This window comes from Cebidichthys violaceus, unplaced genomic scaffold (assembly GCF_023349555.1).
Source record: "Cebidichthys violaceus isolate CVI_PGR_0920_01 unplaced genomic scaffold, fCebVio1.0.p SCAF_68, whole genome shotgun sequence".
Lineage (NCBI taxonomy): Eukaryota > Metazoa > Chordata > Actinopteri > Perciformes > Stichaeidae > Cebidichthys > Cebidichthys violaceus.
In genome coordinates this window covers 1,062,410-1,073,329 of record NW_027176905.1, presented here as the reverse complement: position 1 = coordinate 1,073,329, position 10,920 = coordinate 1,062,410, and the positions used below count along the sequence as shown (strand labels likewise).

The 10,920-nt window shown below is 39.5% G+C and overlaps 1 pseudogene; it reads right to left on the bottom strand.

The window, feature by feature from the left end:
* Positions 1-283: 283 nt before the first annotated feature.
* On the bottom strand, positions 284-9,743 carry LOC137890701 (N-acetyllactosaminide beta-1,3-N-acetylglucosaminyltransferase 3 pseudogene; annotated as a pseudogene).
* Between the last annotated feature and the right edge of the window lie 1,177 nt (positions 9,744-10,920).

The following is a 10,920-nucleotide window of genomic DNA, read 5'->3' as shown; positions in this document are numbered from 1 at the left end:
CCCCTCCCGGGTGACATACCCGGTCCGGAACCCCTCCTTCCCTCCGTCACCGGCGGTTTCTCTCTCTCTCTCTCTCTCTCTCTCTCTCTCTCTCTCTCTCTCTCTCTCTCTCTCTCTCTCTCTCTCTCTCTCACACACACACACACTTGACCTACATTCCCCTGGGTCCTAAGTCCCACTCCGTATAGCTTATCACCCTCTCTGTACCAGTGTACATTTATAACAAATACCACACGGTAATATGTGTCTGACCAAAATACCAAAAAAAGCAAAAAAGAAATGATTCATTTAAGTTATTTGTTTAGAGTTTAAAAACAAAAATTGTTTGGAATATGTATAATAAGCATGCCATTTAGTTATCGCAACTGATAATTTAAAAAAGAAGGAAAAAACATGACTTAGGTTTGCAGTTTTCAAGGTTTCATCAATCAATTTCAGCCAACATCCCAGTATGATTTAATGACTTTAAGGGAAACCATGGTGACGCAACGTCAGGTTGGGGGATAAAGGTGAGAAGGATGTGAGTATGCTGTCATGTTTTGGAAGTGAAAATAAACGGTAACAAAGGCGTGGAGCCAAAAAGAAAAGTTGCTACACTTGTCTATTCCGGCGCTCCTACAGGGTCATTTGACGGTCTTATGTGTACGTCAGCTCAGATGTAGCCAACAATGAAGCCTAGTCTGAAGCAGGTTTTGCAAACTTATTTTTGACTGCAATGAAAGCTGCGCATCATCACAGAATGTGAAAAAAAACGACACTACCAACTGCAGTGCTCATTTGAGTAAGGCTGACTGCTCTCCCGCAGAGATGACATTGAGAATAAAAAACGTTACGTTGGAACGCGCCGAAGCCTACAGCTGAACCGTGATAGAAAAGTACTTCAAACCTTTTCTCATGATGGAATGAAGGATCGAAGTGTCAACATGCTCTGTCACCACCTTTAAGTTACAGTTTGGTCCTGCTAACGCTTTTTCTTGGAGGGACCACATTTCAGATTGGGATCATTTACTCTGTGCCACATGAGGTACAATTGAGCTGGAAGGAATCTGTGTACCAGTAAAACGTCTTTATAATAGCAAGGATCGTATTTATCTTGTGTGCTGGAGATGTGCAGTCCTCTCGTCTGCACACCCATATGAGAAGAAGGACTTAGTCCTGCTTTAGCGAGACACATCCCCATGTACACATCATCAAGGGGGAGAATAGGAATGGACTGGGACATATTGTATATGACCAAAGCTGTGTAGCCAGACAGGAGGAAGCCCCCACCACCAAGGAAGGGGGGATATGAGTTTGCCTCATGTAGCTGAACTGGGACAAAATACTTGCTCCATGACGCTCTAACAGGACTCTCATTGTCGAGCACATAGCCAGTAAAGAGGTGCTTGCCTCCGTCGTTGTCCTTGAGGCCTTGGAGATACACGACCATGTTGTTTGTGCTGACAAAGACGTCATCATCACCATTTAGCAGGAAGCGAGCGTTAGGACAGTTTCTTTCCATCCATTCCAGGAAAAGTATCTGCTTCAAGGTGAGGTTGTAGAATACTTCATTAAAGTCCCATTGGAGGATGTCATTATGCTCTCGTTGCTCCAGCTCAAGTAGTTTGTTTAGTCTCTCTTTCTTAAATCCAGTATTCATCGTTCCAGTGGTGAAGATTCTTCGGATCCACACACCATTGTGTAACCTCTCTTCAGCCCAGGTTTTACGTAGCACCTCTCGACGGTCGTAGTTCACAGGAGAACTTTTAATGACGAGCAGAAGGAAGACTTCTGCAGATTTATCAACTCCTCCACATTTGTCAGGAAGGTCCAGCAGCATGGGGTAATGGCGACAGTGTTGATAATAGAAAACGTCTTTTAAATCACCAGAAAAAGAGCTGAAGCCTGTGATGTTGGCAGCAGACGTATTTCTTTGACATTTTGGCCAGGAGTACACATAGGAGTTATTTGTGGAGGGTTGCCTTACTTGAATGTTCTCCTCTTTCACATCTATGTTGAGGTGGATGTTTTTGTGGTCAAAAAATTCATTGCAGAGAAAGAGGACCAGTAGACCAAGAGCTCCCACCAGCAACAAAGTTCTTACCCTGATGTTTCTCATCCTTGAAACTCTGTAGTGACAAAACAAAGTTTTCTTATCAGAACATCTCAGTGTGACATAAAAACTAACTAACTAAAACACTTTGAACTATATGAAATAGCCTTTCATATAGTCTCATAAAAGTTTCCTATTAGCACTGGTTTGATGTATTGTTCACATTGTTTCAACAAATCTTAATATTTGCGGTCAAATCAATTCACAAGCTTTGCTGTCAACAAATGAATCAAATTCCTGTCTATGAAGGGTGTGGAGAAAAACATAATGAATGTTAGGAAAGTTTAAGGTGTCACTTTCTTAATCATCAGAATTAGAATACCATTAAGAACCTGGACTGTATTAGCCATCAACTCAATTTGGTTGTATGTCCTTTTGTCCTCTAATAATCATGTGTCCATAAGTGTTGAACAACTACATTGTAATTGTGTCAGCAAACTGTGAACTGTGGACACATTTAAATACTTTAACTCAGCTCCTGCTGTATTATATTTGTTGTAAAGGGGTAAACAGTGGAAACCTTATGAGACAGTGCAGCCATCATTTTTCTGAACAAAGCAGCTGCTGTGCCACTTTTAGTGCACCTGATCCGCTGCAACTCAAACATCCAACTCCGCTGTTAACTTAGAAAGCACCAGTTTAAAAACTAACGTCAAAGTTAGCACACAGCAGAGTACTTTGTTAGTCTGTTGGTGTTTCCTAAGCCAATATCGTGCAAATTAACATTGTACTTCCTGCTCATTCTGCAGCATTATTTCAACTAACAAATAATTTACTGGAGATGCAACAGATAGTCTGAAAGCGGTTTTAAATATCCAAAAGATTTTCTTTCTGAGTCAGAGGCAAGAAATATAGACTGTAGAATTTTACCTCATTTTAAATCTACAATATGAATATGTCCCCTCATTTGAAAAGCACATATTTGTAGCATCAACTGTTGCTTGACCTGCCTCTCTTAAGAACGATGCATAAAAAGAGACTTTTCTGTTCCAAAAACATAAGACTTGGATCTGAAATGAAAACATTTTTACTGTTTGAACTTTGTCTTATAATATGAGGTGGGTGAATGCCCGTAAATTAAAGCTTTCGTGTATTTCCTCTTACTGCTTGAATAACAAGCAGAGGCCAACAGGAGCGAGCAGACTGAGCGTCAGAGCAGACATGAGGTGGCTTGGCATCTCCTGCAGAATCCTCACATGCTGCACTATTACAGAACATAGGGTGGAAACAAACCAAATGCTGTCATGTCTCCCAAAATGGGTGGAACATGTTACATATAGATGACGTCAGGTATTTGATCATAAGAACAAACTAAATACTCATTCAGCAAAGCGTGAAAAAAGGGAAAGGCCCAACCAAATATGACATTCACTGTCAAATGTCGGCTCAATAGTTGACAGTATATGCTTCATGGATACATTATTTTTCTTTTTTTACAACATGTTAACCTATTTTTGTTACCAGATATCTAAATGACCTGCAGTTACATTTTTGGTCAGTCGGCTAATAACGTGAAGACTTCACTTTCATTTGTTCTTCCTCTAAGTTTCTGCTATAGTCCTCACAGGGTTTATACAATCATGACAGATAATGACACTGTAATCTGAAATCTGTTGTACAATTTGTATCACCCACACAAGAAAGTGGAAACGAAAACAGTCTCATTTATAAACACTGGTGAAAAATAACTAAAGAACTGGAGGCAACTAATATATTTATAGAGTACTTCCATTTTATGCTACTCTATACTTCTACTTAGGAAAATTACAGACAGAAATATATACACATATATATATATATATATATGTGTATATATATGTATATACACATATACACACATATATATATATATGTGTAATAAGATTCTAAGTCAGCCCCTAGTTACATTTCAAATTATCCATCATTTCACAAAAAAAGCAAAAAAAAAAAAGATTACAGAAAAGTCCACATTTAAAACAGATTTATTCAGCAGTACTTTAGTGTTTTCTTCTTCCGCTCCCATTATTCATTTAAGAAACCCTCAGATGTATCTTTGGAAGGGCCCGGCCCCTAGTTTGGCTAAGTGGGATTGGCTTTTATTGTAATTGAGTATTTTTCCATCGATGTATTTGTACTTTTCTGTAAGTAGCTAAAGACAATGATTGTTTCCATAAACCCCAGTTTTTTGAATAAGCACACAAATATATAATGGAATAGTAATATACATCGTCGTGTTTAAGGGCAGAATCATTCGGCCCGCATAAAACATTGTACTGGCAGACTTTTATCAGGATAATGCACATTGTCCTCACTGGATCCAGTGCATTGACGCAGATTTTGTCTGAGAGGAAGTCGTATTTTGAAGGATCATGTGTCAACAACAGCATACCACTAAAGGGATAGTTACCTACCACTGAACAAGTAGCATACTACTCCAGGGATAGTTACCTATTGTTGAACAACAGTGGCATACCACTCTAGGGATAGGTACCTACCGCTGAACAACAATGGCATACCACTCTAGGGATAGGTACCTACTACTGAACAGCATACCATCGACCACTTTTCGATCTCGGCGTCACTCCCTCAAACACTGAATTAAAATAGCATTAAGAGTGAAACGCTGAATTAAAATAGTATCAAGGACAGTGTAATAGAACTGCATCACAGGCTTGTTAACAAGTCTTATACACATTTATAGTTAATTTGAACTGCATGAACTCAAGGGCAGAATCATTTATCCAGCACAAAACATTGTACTGGCAGACTTTTATCAGGATAATGCACATTGTCCTCACTGGATCCAGTGCATTGACGCAGATTTTGCCTGAGAGGAAGTTGTATTTTGAAGGATCATGTTACTTTTATGTTTAACTCACATAACGGAATATTCATAACGATGTCATATAGACCAGTCTCTGCAAGATATAACCGTGAATAAACAACTAAAATATAAGCTTTGATTAATACAAGACGGATTTAAAATACTTTTTTTTCTGTCTGAAGCGTTGTTTTTCCGAGCGTTGATCTGAAATGGGCTTGTAGCCAATCAAGGAGGCCTATCACAATTCACTGTAATAAAATTGTATCGACCAAAGCTTGACTAAAATAAAGATGTTACTGTTAGGCTATCATAAATATGTCCTGTTACTTTAAAACGGAAACTCCCAGTAGAAGTGAGTAACGTTATAACATGTTAGCTATAGCCGAGTGTACAAACAGCATTAGACCTTGACGTTGATTGTATTATTAAGTAAGTGTAGACTGCTTACCGTTAAAGGAGATAGTTCCTCTCTTGTGTCTCTGTAGCTCCAGTGACTATTGATGAGTCCAGTGTGCAGCAGCATGTCACCGCTGTCAGCATGTTGGGCGGAGCCAGTTCCTGCTGTTCAGTCGGGCGGCGGGAGAGTGTCATCTATCTATCTGTCTGTCTGTCTAGGTGGGCAGACAGATATCACAGCCTACTTCTATGCAGTATTTTTACAGTTTTTTTTTAACAGTTGCTAACAAGCATTTACTTATACATAAGATACTTTGTCTAAACTCTTACCACAGCAACTCACCTACATCACACAATTGGCCAAATAGTTCATTTTCTGCTCAAAACCACATTGTGTTCATTAAGCGTACATAGTGAATGAGTCATCTTTACTTTGTAGAGGAGAACAAATAGTCACATAATTGCTGCAGTAAAAACAAGATGAAATTGCTGACAGTGATCAACAAAACATCCGAGATACAAGGCCTTTGGTCCCAAGTGTGTGCAAATAAAATACAGTAAAAATGGCACGGAAGGGGAAACACAAAAATAGTTCTATACAATCTTTACAATCTTCAGCATTTGGCCACACGTTTTCATCCACATCACATCTTATGTTGCCTCTCCCTATTCAGATATTTTGCAATGTTTCAATCATCAGTTCGTTCAGAAATGCTTATCAGCTTTTTGTAGTTGCAGAAGTAGAGGCTCTAAACTATGTTTAAGGTTTTGGACATTATGTATTAATTTATAGCATGCTGTGTGCAAGCATTTGTAAATAAGTCAAAAAAGATCCATCATTTTGGTTTTGGGTAGGTATAGCATACCACTCCAGGGATAGGTACCTACTGCTGAACAACAATGGCATACCACTTTAGGGATAGGTACTGTCAAAAAGGGTTGAGATCCCAGGAAGGCTGCCTTAAAGAAGGAATACATGTTCGGTATGTAAAACAGGCTAAATGGACACAAAATCAATAATAATTTTTAAGCAAGTGTGTATTACAAAAATATATGAAGTGATTTAACAAGTGTAAACTGATAATAATGATGTATCTGTAAACTTTATTAAGTAAAAAGATTAGTCTGTGTGTGCTGAAGCACCAATGTATGCTGAGGCACCAATGTATGTGGAAAGAGCTAGAACGAGGAGAAGTATGCTTGGGTGCGGACCTTAGAGGATGAGGTCATAACGGGGTTTGAGTTTGTGGGCCTGACAGAGACGCACACACTAGAACATGGGTGTAACCCTTTTTGGGTGTAACCAAGAAGCACCAGAGCAATGTATGAGGAAAGAACTAGAACGAGGGGGAAGTTTGGGGTGTGGGCCTTAGAGATGAGGTCATATCGGGTTTTGGGTGTAACCAAGCATATACACAGAGAATCGATAAAGTAATGTTAATCATGTGCCAGAAAAGGGAGTGTTGGGGAAGGGGGAGACAGCCCAAAAGGGCTATAAAAAGTGTGACTTGCAAAGGCAAGACAGGATTCATCGCAAGAAGCCTTCCAAGTGCTCGACGGAGACCACTGGACCTCGTTTGACAGCAGCATCAGAGGACTTTGTCTTTGTTCACGGAGAGAAGACCGCAGTTCGTGACCAAGGATTAAAAGACGGAGATTTTACTCTCCCCCGTTTGACTTTAACACCCGGACGACAGAAGGACACAGCCCTAAAGACTTTGTACTGAGCCTGAAGGATCGCTGAACGGACTTTGTCGTCCCAGTCAGGAGGAGCTGGAGGTTCCGGCTGGACCTTGGCTCCTAAAACCACAAAAGGATTTATTACTTCTTCAATACAGCTCCACCGAGCCTCGGCACCGAAATGATGAGTATATAAAAAACCATATAATCTAAAAGAAATTGTAACGAATCGAATCAAGAATAGTATTATTTTGAATAGTAATTATTTTGTGTGAGCTGTTGCTGTGCCCCTGCTAAACTATCCTGCAATAAATATCTAATCTGCATTTAAAGTAAATTTCTCAGAAGATTCATTTTACCTAGTAGTAAATGTTCCTCATGGCCGTAAAAGGTTAAATCTATTGTATGTTAGACAACCGAGTTCTGAATGGTTATCCTAGTTCCCAGTCCACTTAACAACCCCTTACAGTTTTAGAGATCCTAGCCGTTAAAATCTAAACCTGGCAATTTACCAAGAGCCCAGATCCATAGGAGGAAAGCTGCCATAACTGACGCGACTGGTAGAAGCTCCCGGCCAGGGGGCCCCTCGGCCGAGTGCATGTTACCAGAGGAAGCAGGGTAGATGTCAGGACTAACGGTAGTGAGCAGAGCCAGGCAAGTTTCCTCAGAAGCACCAGCTTGCCAATCTGTTAATAGAGAGCTGAGTAATTAGTTAGCCCCGTATCGGGCCCGTGAACCCCCGGATCTAACAGTACCTACTGCTGAACAGCATACCATCGGCAACTTTTCGATCTCGGTGTCACTCCCTGTATCACAGTCTAGCTTGTTAACAAGTCTTATACACGTTTATAGTTAATTTGAACTGCATTAACTCACACATGAATGAAAACAATAAAGAGAGAACACCTTGAAAGAGCACTTGATTGCAGCGTCTGGCTGGTATCCTCAATCTCTGATGACGAATGACTGTAAAACAAACAAAATAAAAACTTTAGAAACACAATGTTCTGAATTTCTGGAAAGTTCTATGACATCCAGGATAAACACACTTAAAAGAAGCGTTAGTTGTGCAACTGTGGGTTCGCATGTGCCTCACATATGTTAACATATCAGTGCAAGTCTTTGTAAAACCACTTACAAAGACAATTAGACCGTTAGTCCATTGTGGACCACAATGGACTAACGTTCAACACTAAAATGAGTTTGATCTGGTTTTAATGTTGCTCCTGGGGTAACACACACGTAACGTTACTGTTAGCGTTACCTCAATTTCTGGTCCTCACTCCATTTTGATAATCTACAGTCGATTCAATAACAGCACAAATAAACACAAGTTAGGTTACTAATGTTACATCTTAACACTGTCAGTGGTGATTAACTTTATTTGTGTTACCTTAACTTGCTATGCTGTTAGTTAGCTAACCTTTCTAAGGCTTATTTAGCTCGAGCTAGCTAACATTACAGAGCTAGCTCCGCCAATATTAGCAACCTAATGTAATGATACAGACCAAGTGAAACATTATCTGAGATGTTAACAGTTCAATAATCATAAAGACAAAACAATAATGGAGACTTTGAATTTCGGGTGATAAGCGTAAGCTCCTCCTTGGATCTCCACATAGCTGTTGCTCATAAGGATGAACTGAAGCTGTTATGTCCAAAGTCACATTCAGGAGCAGTCGGTCACGTCTTGTCACTCAAAAATGACTTGTAGGCAATGAACAGTTTGAATAATAAAAAATATTCTATCGTCATTACAGATACAGTAAGTTACAACCTTGTATAAAGAAGCGTATTTCCACCACTTCACAGAAAATACAGTATTTTGCTACAGTGGTCTGCTGTTATGGTTAATTGAGGGTATTGCCTGTTAATTTACATGTGAGGGATGAACATTTAACTGTATGGTACAGTTATTATGAAACACTGTAAGATACCGTTTTAAATCCACAAAAATATACAGCAATTTAGTGTGTATGTTGAATACAATTTTTTTGTAAATCAATTTTATTATTATTATTATTATTATTAACCTATATTTTGACAAAATCCATTGAGACCGAGGTCTCATTTTCAAAAGTTTTAGTCATATAACAACACAGATAAAAGAAAATAAATAAAAACAAGAAAGGCAGTAAAACAACATCCATGAATAAAACATCAAATATACATTTTCACATGTCAATCATCATATACAATATGGTTAAAGTCATTCATGGAGTTGAACAAGTTGTGGCTGGTGAACCAAAATCCTTTTTTTGGCCTGAACTAGTCCTTCAAGGACCCATTTGCGCTGCTTAGCCATGTGCCTTTTTCTTGCAAGCATTTCTGCCTCTACCTCCTGCTTCCTTATTATGTTTTGATGCTTTTAATGGTTTTATGTGAAGCACTTTGAATTGCCTTGTTTTTGAAATGTGCTATACAAATAAACTTGCCTTGCCTTGCCTTCCTTTTCTCTGCAGCAGTAGGTGTTGCGGGCTGACACTCAAGCTCCATCCTCCTCTATCTGGCTATGCGCAACTTACTCTGTCTCTGGGCCTTGTCCCTTGTTCCTGCTGTACTGATGTTGCTACAGAGCTTCCTGGCGACTGCCCCGTACTTAACATCTTCTCTGCTAAACATCTCTACAGCACTCTGCTGTCTGGACTGCAAAGTGTACTTTACCGTCTGGATGGCAGAGAACGTAGAAATGTTCATGCTTGTTGATCTTGGGTCAATGATGTCCCCCATCAGGTTGAACGACAACTCCACCAAGGGACCATGAAAGATAAAAAAGGCAGATTTCACAGCTTGGCACAGGCCTGGATATTTCCCAGAAGAAAACACAGAGGACCACCATTTCACCACATCTTCTCCCTCTTTAAAAGTGGGCAGGGTTTGGTCCACGTTGTACTGCAGAATCTCCTGGTGTGTGTCGGCAGCAGGTGTGACATCATGTGAGTCAAGGTTATTATAGTTTTGCATTTTTCACTAATTTTTATTTTTATTTCGTTTTGACTTTTTGTTTTCAATTTCAGTTTAGTTTTAATTCGTTTTTAAAGCGGGTCTGCTTGTTTAGTTTTTATTTTTTGAAAATGCTTAGTTTGAGTTTAGTTTTTATTAGTTTTACCGTGGAATGCAACAGACCGGGGGGGGGGGGGGGGGGGGGCAGTCAGGGAAGCTTCAAAATGAATAGTAGATACAAGCTTTAATAAATAATAAGTAATAAAAACTCAACAAAACATACCATTTTAAAAAATGTATTCACGTAGGACAGATGAACAGCCATCCACAAAAGACAACTATGAAAGATGTGTCAGTCAGTGTGTTTGTGTCATTAACCAGAAAAATTCCACTGGACACAACAATATCAACAGCAGAACATATGTAGATATGTGTACAAATATGTAAACAATAGACTAAAGACACATGTGAACAGTATGTATTAAACCCATTCATGAGCAACACATGACATTGCTTGGGAGCCAGGAGTCTCAGAGAGCTCAATCTGAAAAAAAATAAATCTAAAACCCAATAAAAACTCTAGAGGTTCGATTAATTTAGATGAACCAACTCAAAATGAACTAATCAATGAATTGGACTGGCCAGCACTAGATGCTGGTGCTGCAGCACTATGATACTTAAAGTGCACATGTACCTGGTATTACACTGAGAGCCAGACAGCTTGGAGATACTGCTCCATCTCAGCTGGAAGCTGATGTGCTATGCTTTTCTATGTTAAGTTTACATAGCCCTGTGTCCAACATTGTAAACAAAAATTCCCTTGTATTATGAATGAATCAACTGTTTCAAATACAGCTTCTAATGTCTGATCACTGCAGCGGGCAGTATTTGCATTTGTCCCACAAGTATTTGTCCCATACTCACCGAGGCCTCCACTCTCCTCACCCTCCGCCTCTGACCCTCTGATTCCATCTGAGACAATTCATCCTGCCCGTCTCCAGTACGT